We start from the raw sequence: 10,670 nt of genomic DNA, 5'->3' as shown, positions 1-10,670 counted from the left end.
TATCTATCTATCTATCTATCTATCTATCTATCTATCTATCTATCTATCTATCTATCTATCTATCTGTCTATCTACCTATCTATCCACACCTTTGTGTGTGTATATGTGTGTATTAATCCATTTGCTCATTCAATCAACATTTATTAAGCACCTTCTGAGTACAGAATTCTCAGCTGTGAATTTCCTTGCTCTCTATGTCCTATGCACCAAAAAAAAAAAAAAAAAATTGGGTCCAACAACACTTAATGCATTTCTACTCTGTACAGAAGACTATACTAGATACTATGTGGTGTGTAATAGTATGATCCTAGATTCAATAGAAATTCTGTTCCTACCAAATGTGGAAACACAAGGTCCTAGAATTCTTACAAAGAGAGATTTTCTCCAGCTTTATCCAGCAACATATAAGTAGAAGCAAAGGCAACAGATGTTAGGAATAACTGAAGGCTGAAGGTTGGCAGGGCAAGATCAGCAACAGGATTAGGACACAAGAGACTTGAGAGATGAGGTTAGTATAAAGTTGAACTGGTTTACCAATGGGTCAAGATGTAAAATTCATAATCAATAGTCTAAGATGGAAAACAAAACACCTTTTCTTAAACTTGTCATATCCTCAAACTACTATCCTATCTCTTTCTTTTATATAAAGTTTATTCTACATTCAACATCTCCACTGTCACAATGCTCAATCACTCCTCAACCTTCTGTAATCTGGTTTCTCTTCTCTCTTCTTTACCTCACACACCCCTTTAGTTACTAAGACTTAGCAAAATATAAGCTCCAGACAAACTGCACTTTTCAATCTTTTTCGATGTTCCTGCCCTCCTCTTCCCCAAGTCTTTGAACTTACTTGTCCCCTACTCCAATCTGAAGAAATACTTATTCTCCTTTGAGGTCTTGTTCAGCTGCTATCTCCTCTAGGACATCTTCACTGATCTATCCAAGTCAGGAGTGGTCCTTCCATCCCAGAATTTTTCTTACTATTCAATTTTCTCCCATCGTAAAAATCATTTTAGTTATTTTATTATATGTGCATTCATTATAATGCCTTTCCCATTCAAATACTGTAAATCCCTTACAGTCAAAGGTTGCATCATTTTCCATGCCTGTGTCACTACAGCATGCAGACCTGCACAGGGCAGGTGTTTAATGTTTGTTGAACTGAATTGAATCATAATATATTACAAGGAAATGCATTGCCTGTTCCAATAATGACACTAACTCCAGTGGTTCTACCACCTCCATGACTGATTTTCCTTAGTATTATTTAATATTATATAGTATTTTATATCACTAAGGTGCCTGAGACTTATTTTTATTATTACTCATGACAACCCTCTTGTGAGCTGGCACACTGGTTGTCTAGCAGGAGATTAGTAGTGGGGTTGAAAGACTCCTCCATTACTCACTCTGTCATTAGCTTTCTAGGAGACCCTTGGGATAACCCTTGACCTCTCTGGGCTTCAGATGGCTCATCTATAAAATGAGATAATAGCGGCCTCCTACTTCCCTCATGAGGATGTTGTCAGAATTAGTGAGCAACAAAAGCCCATTAATATTAGAAACACAGGAGGGTTTGCAAGACAAAAAGCAAGTGTCAGCTGGGATCAGAAAACTGAGAGAGAGTTTATTCTTCTGTAGACAAATTAGGCCTTGTATTCAGCATTGTTTGGTTTAGGAAAGAGGTAGCTGTTTTTAGACAGACAAATAAAATGCTTTATTCTACCAACCCAAAGAATACAATAACAAATAGAATAATAGTATAAATGCTCTATTTTTAATGTTGATAGCTGTAGCTTAACAATTGAGTCATCTAGTTGTAATAGGAAGCCAGCTGGTTTCAGAGCTAGGTTGAAATAGTAATTCTACCATCAACTAGTTGTATAATCCTCATGGAATGAAATCACATCTTTGAGTTGTATTTTCTTTCTCTGTAAAAGGAGAATAATATGTTCTAACCACCTACCATAAAAGATTGGTGTGGGACAAGCACTCTGTTAATCTTAAAATGTTATAAAAATGGGAGTTTTTACAGATAAGATTGTGTCAGAGTCAGCTCAAGTAGGATTTATTTATGTTCATTTGACCCTTCGTTGTCCACACAAGTAGAGTAGCACAAATTCCTCTTTTCCTTATATAACTCATGATAATGAAATAACAAAAAAGATCACAGTAAGACAAAGTTTTTAAAATGGTCCCCAGGGATGAAGTTTAAGAACACTAAAATAATACCGACAATGTAAAAATTCCACAAAAAAATGACTAGGACACAATAAACACAAGTAGAGAAAGTAGAAGAGATCATGGAATTGGTTAAAAAAGAAAGAATATTAAAATGGTACCAGTGCTGCAATTAAGATATCCTATAAATGGATACCACTAAAATCATGTATTACATTTAGATTTACTGCTCACAAGGAAATGTATTTAATCTGAAGATTTGGTTTCCATGCATCGGACCTATTGCGTATATGGCTAAAAAAAACTAAATGCCTCAGTATCCTGTTATCTAGAGCTCTCTATAATTTGTCCACATATGAACATTAACCAAATATGAAGGGGAGAAAAGTTTCATGCAGTCCCCAGTAACTGTTCATGCATAGTGATTGCTTAATAAAATTTTGAGTGTTTAATAAATGTTTGTTGAATTCACAAAGGACCCACACATTCTAAGAGTAGCTCTTGCCCCTTCTTCCTTTATCCTACCCCTTTACTGTCCTTTCTTCCTTTGTACTACTTCATGGCTACCATGAGACCCACAGTAAACATATTTTCCCTTCCTCACCCTTTAAATCTTTGAGAGACTATAAGGGAAGAGAAGAAACTGATCATGAGAAGATCATCCTAAGGGAGCCTTCCAAGCTGGGCTAGTTGGTGCCCAAATATCTTCCCCTACACTGCCTAAAATAGCTGACTTCACTTTGTTACATCTCTTGAGATTACAACTGATAAAGAATATGGGTCAACAATGTCTTTTTTTTTTCTTTCTAAATGCAGCTTCTTTTCTGAAGGGCCAGGAAGCTATTAGTCATCTACATATTATTCATTCAAACATCTTCACAAATTCTACTCTGAGCACTAGGTTCGGGGGAATATCTGAAGCCTTTTTAGTAAGGGTACCCAATCTCATGAAATAGTAGGAATGGGTGACAAAACAAACAGATAACAATAAAAACAAATAATAACCAAAAGTATGATAGAGAACAAAACTAAGGTCTTTGTGAAGCCTGAGAATAGAAAGATTACTGGTTGTTGTTATTTGTCCTTCATTCTTGAAGAGGACCATGACATCAAGAAGGTGATGCCATGGCTTGCAAGTGAAATGGATTTAAGTGAGGGAAGGATGTTTAAAGTCACCAGCCTCACCTTCTCCTCTGGAGTCAGCTGGATCCAGTGGCAAGATATAGATCAGGATGACTGGAGATGGCCTTGGATGCAGTGGGAGACCATGGTCTTTCCCAGGTCTCAGTCTGACTGAGGCAACATCCATTTAGGGATTAGGGAAATGGCTTTTTAAAGGATGGATTGGAATTCATCAAACAAATAAAGGGAGAGGTGTTAGTCAATGCTTAACAAACAGCAATAACAAAGGCATGGAGTCAGAGGGCACATGAAGCATTTAAGAGAGAGAGAAGACCAGTTTGAAGAAAATGTTAAATATGAGCATGGGGAAGAAGGAATTAATGAAGGGATGTAATATGAGATAGGGCCAGAAGAGTAGATGGCACCAGATTTTGGAGGGCATAGAATGAAAGAGTATAAATTAATTCAAACTGGTTTTTTTCCTAGTAACCATAGAAGATTGGCTTCTGAGAAGGAATTATAATTTTTATTAGAAGAATGGTGAGTTATTTGGGAACATGGTTCTTTGTGAGAAGAGCTTGGTGGGCTATGACAGTGGACACAGGGGAAACGGGGAACCAGAAACAAGTTGACAAATAAAGGAAGGAAGATAGAATTGTGCCAAAGACGAAGAGCGTCAATATTTGGCCTTAGACTCTATCTCCCTCTCCTCCCCTGCTTCTTTACAAAGGTTGGGTTCTACAGGTATGAAACACTGCATATGTTATATATTGTCAGACTTTTTCGATATGTTGGTTAGTTTTCTTTCTTATTTTCTTCTTTCTTATGATATATTGCTTAGCTGGGGGAGAGGGGCAATAGAAAGGTAAATATAGATGACATAACAACAAAAGTTATCAATAAAACAAGTATTTTTTTCAATTGATCATAGGTCTTCCCTGCCCCAACAAAAAATGGAGACAACATGTTTCCCTCTTCTTCCTACATCCCATGCCCCCTTTTCCTCAAGATCCAGAATTACAGATATAACCTGTCACTAACATGGTACTTCACCTGTTGTATGTATTAAATAGGCTCCTGTGCACTAGTTGAAAAATCCATCCTTTTGTTATAACATTGTTTTCTATAAGAAAATGCTTTTTCTCAATGCTAACTGTTTTACAATTTGGAATATAAGTCATTTACAAATTGGTGGCCAAGAGTAAGGCATTTTTCTTCTCTGGGTTTACTTAATTCAAACATATCATCTACTGTCATCTATCACTTAAAGATTAAATTACTTTTCCTTAAGAATCAGCCATCTAGTAAATATTAGAAAATTTCAAATACAGGGGCATTGAGAGGTAGTATAGCAAAACAGATAAAGTGCTGGTCTTGGCATCAAGAAGACCTGGTTTCAATAATACTTGTAACACTTACAAGCTGTATGTCTAGCTTAAGTCACTTAACATTGGTAAGCCTCAGTTTCCTCATCTGTAAAAAGAGTTATTTGAAGTGGCTGCCTGTGAGGTTCCTTTTATCTCTAAATCTGTCTTCCTAGTACAAAGCTTCACTAAAATAAAATTTAGTAAGGCAAGCAGTATGAATTAACCGAAGAGATGAATTATAAAATCTTCTGTAGAAATATACTACTATTGCTCCAAATACATATACTCAGTCATTATAATTAATTAGGTTTTAACTTAAAGATATTAATTTGACTCATTAATATTACTATTACTTTCTCCAGCTGTAGTAATTTCTATAATAGGATAGATGGTTTTGAACAAAAAAGAAATGTTGCCTTGGATAGGCTCAGCATGATAGAAATGAGATGCCCAATATCTGGAAACCAATAAAAAATAATCTATTTTCTGGAATTTTTATTACTATAGCTTCAACTATTTATTTTGAGAAAATAAGTATTATTGTTATAATAGCATCTAATTGTATAATTATTATTATTCAATTTATATAGTTGTTTTTTCTTATACATGCTGAGACTTGCTAGCTGTGTGTGTGCCTGTAAGCAAGTCATTTGACCTTTTGGATCCTCAATTTTCCTCACTTGTAAAATTAGGATAAAGTTTATTCAATCTTCCTGGCAATGTTGTTTTGAGGAGTATTCCTGGCAAAGCATAAAGCACTCAATAACTGTTAGCTATCAATATTAGTATTATTAATAGTACGATTGCCTCATTTGACTGTCAAAACAAATCTGTAAGGTGGGCAGGATAGACATTGCTGTCTCCATTTTAATGAGGAATATGTGACTCACAGAAGTATAATGACTAACCCAGGTTCAGCCAGCTAGCAAATAGAGGAGCCAAGACTTGAAACAGTATACCTGACTTGAAACTGAGTTGTCTTTCTATTCCACCCCATTGCTTACCAAGTAGAATGCATATAACAACAATGACCGTAATAAATGTTTGGAATATCTTAAAGTTTACACAGCATTTTCCTAATAACATATGCTGTGTCAGAGGTAGGATTTGAAACCAGGTTTTCTTGGCTATGTGTGTATCACTTTAGTACCGCATGCTGCCTCTCAATTTGCCTCTCAAAACCACTGAATTAGATGCCTTCTAAAAATTAATTGGATGGCTAATTAGTACATGAAGACCACATATATGCAACCTCATAGATTGAGATGCTAAATATATTGATAAGCAAAATTCATCATTCATGATACAAATTCCTGCTAGAGTAACTTCCAGGCATAGAGACCAATTTGAGTTGCAAGTCAAATAGAGGCCTAAGGTATCATTGAGCAAGAAGGCTTTCTTGATTTTCTCAAGGAGTAATTGTCTGAAATTAATGATTTCCTAACTATTTATCTGGACACATATTAATTGCCTCAGAGGAATGTAAGCCCTCTGAAGGCAAGAACTGTTTCATAAGATTGCAGATTTAGAATGGGAAGGCAATTTGAACCTGTCTAATCCAACCCCCCTTGTTTTAGTGGTGAGGAGACTGAAGTCCAGAGTAGTGTAATAACTTGACCAGTGGTCAAAAGGGTATTAAGTTAAAGGGGCAGAATCCAAACTCAAGTTCTCCAACTCCAGTGCTCTTTCCACTATCGTGTTTATTTTTATCGATAGGCACATGGGAACATAATGGTGCCAAGTAGAACTTAATAGATACTTGCTGAATTAAACTGAACTAATATGAATTACATAGACTACTAGCCTCAGCAGGGAACATAAGAACTGTCTTGAAACACAGGAAGACCTGACTCGCATAAGAGCAATAAAGTCGGAGAAAGAGGCAAATGTAAGTTTAAGGTGAGGGGGAAAATAAAACAAAACAATTCCTCAGGACGAGACTGTCCAAAAGTAGAAGGGGCTGTCTCTGGGGATAATGGCTTCCCTGTCCTGAGACAGACAGAGAGAGAGACAGAGAGAGACAGAGAGACCGAAAGGGGGGGGGGGGGCTTCATTTCTTGATTTTCTTTAATAGATATAAAGATTATTGTTCAGGTGTAGATCACTGGCTAGAGCAGGGAGAGTCCGGTGATCCGACAGGAGTCAGGGCACCTGGATTTGAATCCCAACTCTGCTGCTTACTTTGTGACCTTGAGTAGACTCAACCTTGCTGGCTCCCAGTTTCCTAATATGTAAAAGAAAGGGGTTAGACTAGATATTCTATGATCCCTTATAGCTGTGAACTTCAACCTTGTATGACCCTTTTGATTCTGATTTATATTTTAGATTTGCATTTTATCCCTCTTTATTTTTTATCTCATTAATTTTTTGCTTCTTCCCCAGTCCCCAAATCTAGTATTAAGAGATCAAAATACATGATAACTGCCTGTTTTGCTTTTTGTTTCTTTCTGATGAATTCCATTTAAAAATATCCACCTCTGCTATGAAGAAAGGTGATCTATGCTCTCTTTTTCATGACCGCCTTAAAAACCCCAAGAAGATCTAGGCATGGCAATCCAAAATTGTCTGTTTTACCTTCCCCAAATGATTATTTTTTGAAAGTCTATACTGTAAAATGCTGGGATATGAAAAGTTATCCCATTCCTCACTTTTTGTTTAACAAATATTCTCATCTGTCTAGCAGAGCTTTCAAAGTAAAGGATCCTTTCCCTTAGCTGCTTGCTGTGTTTGAAGAATGTTTTTGGCCTATGGTGATGATTTGTCTTTGGTGGTCTGCTTTCACACCTAAAAGAGTAATATTCATGACTAGCATGTTAGAGGGAGAATGAGGTAGATGGTGGCATGAACCCTCCATAGAACCCTCCTGTGTCATTTTCTGGGTTTTGTCTCACTAAAATATTTGCAAGCCCTATGTTGGGGGTGAGCCCCAAACTGTTCCTTAACCTGTGGAGAAGTACTTTCCCTGAGGTAAAAATCTATTTGTTGTTATACCCCTACCCCTTCAGCTGATTTGGGAAGTAGGGTTGAGGATGACGGAGGTAGGTAAGAAAATACCAGCGTGAGGGGGAAAAAAGCTGATTTTAATGATTTAATGCTAAGAAGGCACCTGGGTTGAAAAATTAACTGAGCTAGAAGCTCAGGGCAAGTAGAAGCAAATTTAGCTTCCATTACATGTAGACAAGGCAAATAAGAAGAGTAAACTGGTGATTTATGGAGAGTACATAACACTATTAATGTAGTAGCTATGAGAAGTGACCAGTAGCCTCTCCCAGAAATCTGTAGGGGTACATATGTATGTACAGAGAAAGGGAAAATTCTGTAAAGTGGTTACAGTCTACTAGTAAAAAGCTAACAAGCTTTCAATCTTCCTCTATGACCCTATCTAATGCGATATAACATTTCTTTGAATGACTGCTTTCCTAAAGTCATCTACCAAATGATATTGCTATTGTTTGAAAAGGCTTCAGAAAGAGAAGGTAAATCAAAAGAAATAAGGGCCAGAGAAGAGACCTTTCTTCATGAGATTTAAAGAGAGATTGAAATATATAGGGAGACTATTCTGGGTGACAAGAGATTACTCTCAAAGATGCAGGTGATAAGGTTATCTGAAAACAACCAGCGTGATCTCTCTCTAAGAAGTTTGGAGTACAGCTAATTACTGACTCCAGTAAAGTATTATACCAATGTGGAATAATACAGTTAAAAATAACCTTGATACTAGAAAAGTAAATGAAAAGGAGTGTGGAAGGGAACAGTATTGCCTGACTATTCACATTTAAGTGGCTTACAATTAATCATGTGAAAGATACAAAGGGGCTATATCATATATATTGGTTATAAGTGATAATTTTTTAATGAATCAGGGCCAGAAATGGAGTCTACTCTGCTTACCTTTATATTGAAGGCATGTAGCTGGGGCCATAAAGTAAAATTATAGTCCCTGAAGGTCATGTGAACCCAGTCACACACTTAAGTTTATTGGAAATAAGCATTTTTAAAAGGGCAGGTAGGAGAAAATAATGAAGATGAAACATCACAGCTGCTTTTCAAAGTTCTAAAATATGGAAACTCAGCAGGACTAACCATTTTAAGAGGAAGACTCCTTCAATGAATAAAATATATAAATGCAATTCAGTATAATCTTTCTAGCATTCATTAGAATTATATCTAATCTTTGGAAGTGTAATGGAATGCTGGAGAGATTCCAGTTTGAATGCTAAAGATTACCCTGGGGGAATTTATTATTATCTTTTTTACCAAGAGAGAGGCACAAAAGATAAATCATTTTTGCAGTTTGGTTGGACTATCAGTAAATGGCACACGTCAGGTCCATAAACATTCTCAACCCCTTGGAAGAAACAGCTATCTATATTTGACGCAGGTTTGCACCAAAGAACTTTGATTCTTGCCACTAAAAAGTTAACAGCATAAAACCTTATATTTTATCATTAAATCCAATCACTAATAATATCCTTAGGGATGAGAAAATAAATAAATAAATCACCCATCAACAGTGTCTCTCTGGCATCTGAGGAGAGAAAGCAATACAAACTAACCCATCATGTCAACAGCTGAATGAGTTCCTTCAATAGAAAACCTCTTTTAAAATTAATGGGCCTGCTGCAGCATGATGAGTGCTCGGGAAAGGAAATATTTATAGTTTTCCTCCTAACTTCTGACCCTTGAAATTAAAAGCACTTTCTCCACCCCCTCAGTTCCAGTTAACCCTCAGGAAAAATGTGTCTTCATGGTAGGAAGAGGTTTTTAGGATACTCTAAGATGCAACTATCCCTATGTGATAAAAATACGAAGTCATATTAAGTACATCAGTGTGGTTTAGTGGAAAGAAAGATCCTTGGAGTGGGAGTCAAGAGACTTGGGATCCAGTCCCACTAGCTCTAGTAAAGAGCTAGCCTTTAGCTCCCCATGTGACCTCTCTGGTTCATAGTTTCATCTGTAAAATAAAGGAGTTGGGCTATCAGCAGTAAGGAACCTGTGGCTTCAAGGCCACATGTGGTCCTCTAGGTCCTCAAGTGCAGTCCTTTGACTGCTCTGTGAAGTTTGGATTCAGTCAAAGGGCTACACTTGAGGACCTAGAGGACTACATGTGACCTCAAGGCTGCAGGTTCACCACCCCTGGGCTAAGTAATCTCTCTGGTTCTGTCCAGCCATAGAATTCTCCCTCCTGTGTCTATGTCCAGTAATGACTAACCAAGTGCATTCTGTATTGTACTGAATGCTACGGAGGCTGATAGTTCACCAAATTTCATCATCTTCTCTCTGCTTTAAGTCTTTCCCCACTCCAACTCATCCTCCACACATCTGCAAAAGTGATTTTTACTAAAGTGGTCTAACCATGACACTTTTCTGCTTGATAAATTCCAGTTATGCCTTATTGCCTCTGGGATAGTCCACAAACATTTATTAAGTACCTATTATATGCCAGGCACTGGACTAAGCACTGAGGATACCAATGAGAGAGAGAGAGAGAGAGAGAGAGAGAGAGAGAGAGAGAGAGAGAGAGAGAGAGAGAGAATATCTCTGCCCTCAAGGAGTTTACTATCTAACTTGACAAAAGGAAACTGAAAAGAAGTGAAGGGGTCGGGTGGTGGAGTATGCCAGAGGCAGGTAGAGCAGTTGGTGGGAAATTGAAAATGCAAAGCCCTTTGTAAAGGAACGCTTTGGGAAGAGTTTTTTGTTTTGCCCTCCAGCTCTCCAATAAGAGGGGAGAGGCAACTGGAGGTTTTGAGGAGGTGTTGAGTACTAATACTGAAGCAATCTCCATTCCAGAGCACACCCTGGCCCAAACTACCTTTTGAGTCTTGTTACACTCCCTTTCACACTCACTACGATTCAGCCAAACTCACTTTCATGATGTTCCTCACAGGACGCTATAATTCCTGTTTTAGTGCTTTGTATTCGATGTTACCTATGCCCAAAACTCCCTCTTCATTTTCATCTATTAAGAATCCTTTGTTTCCTACAAATACTAGCTCACAC

This window comes from Vombatus ursinus, unplaced genomic scaffold (assembly GCF_900497805.2).
Source record: "Vombatus ursinus unplaced genomic scaffold, bare-nosed wombat genome assembly UNPS02014770.1, whole genome shotgun sequence".
In the NCBI taxonomy this organism is placed as follows: domain Eukaryota; kingdom Metazoa; phylum Chordata; class Mammalia; order Diprotodontia; family Vombatidae; genus Vombatus; species Vombatus ursinus.
This window is presented reverse-complemented; position numbering follows the sequence as displayed.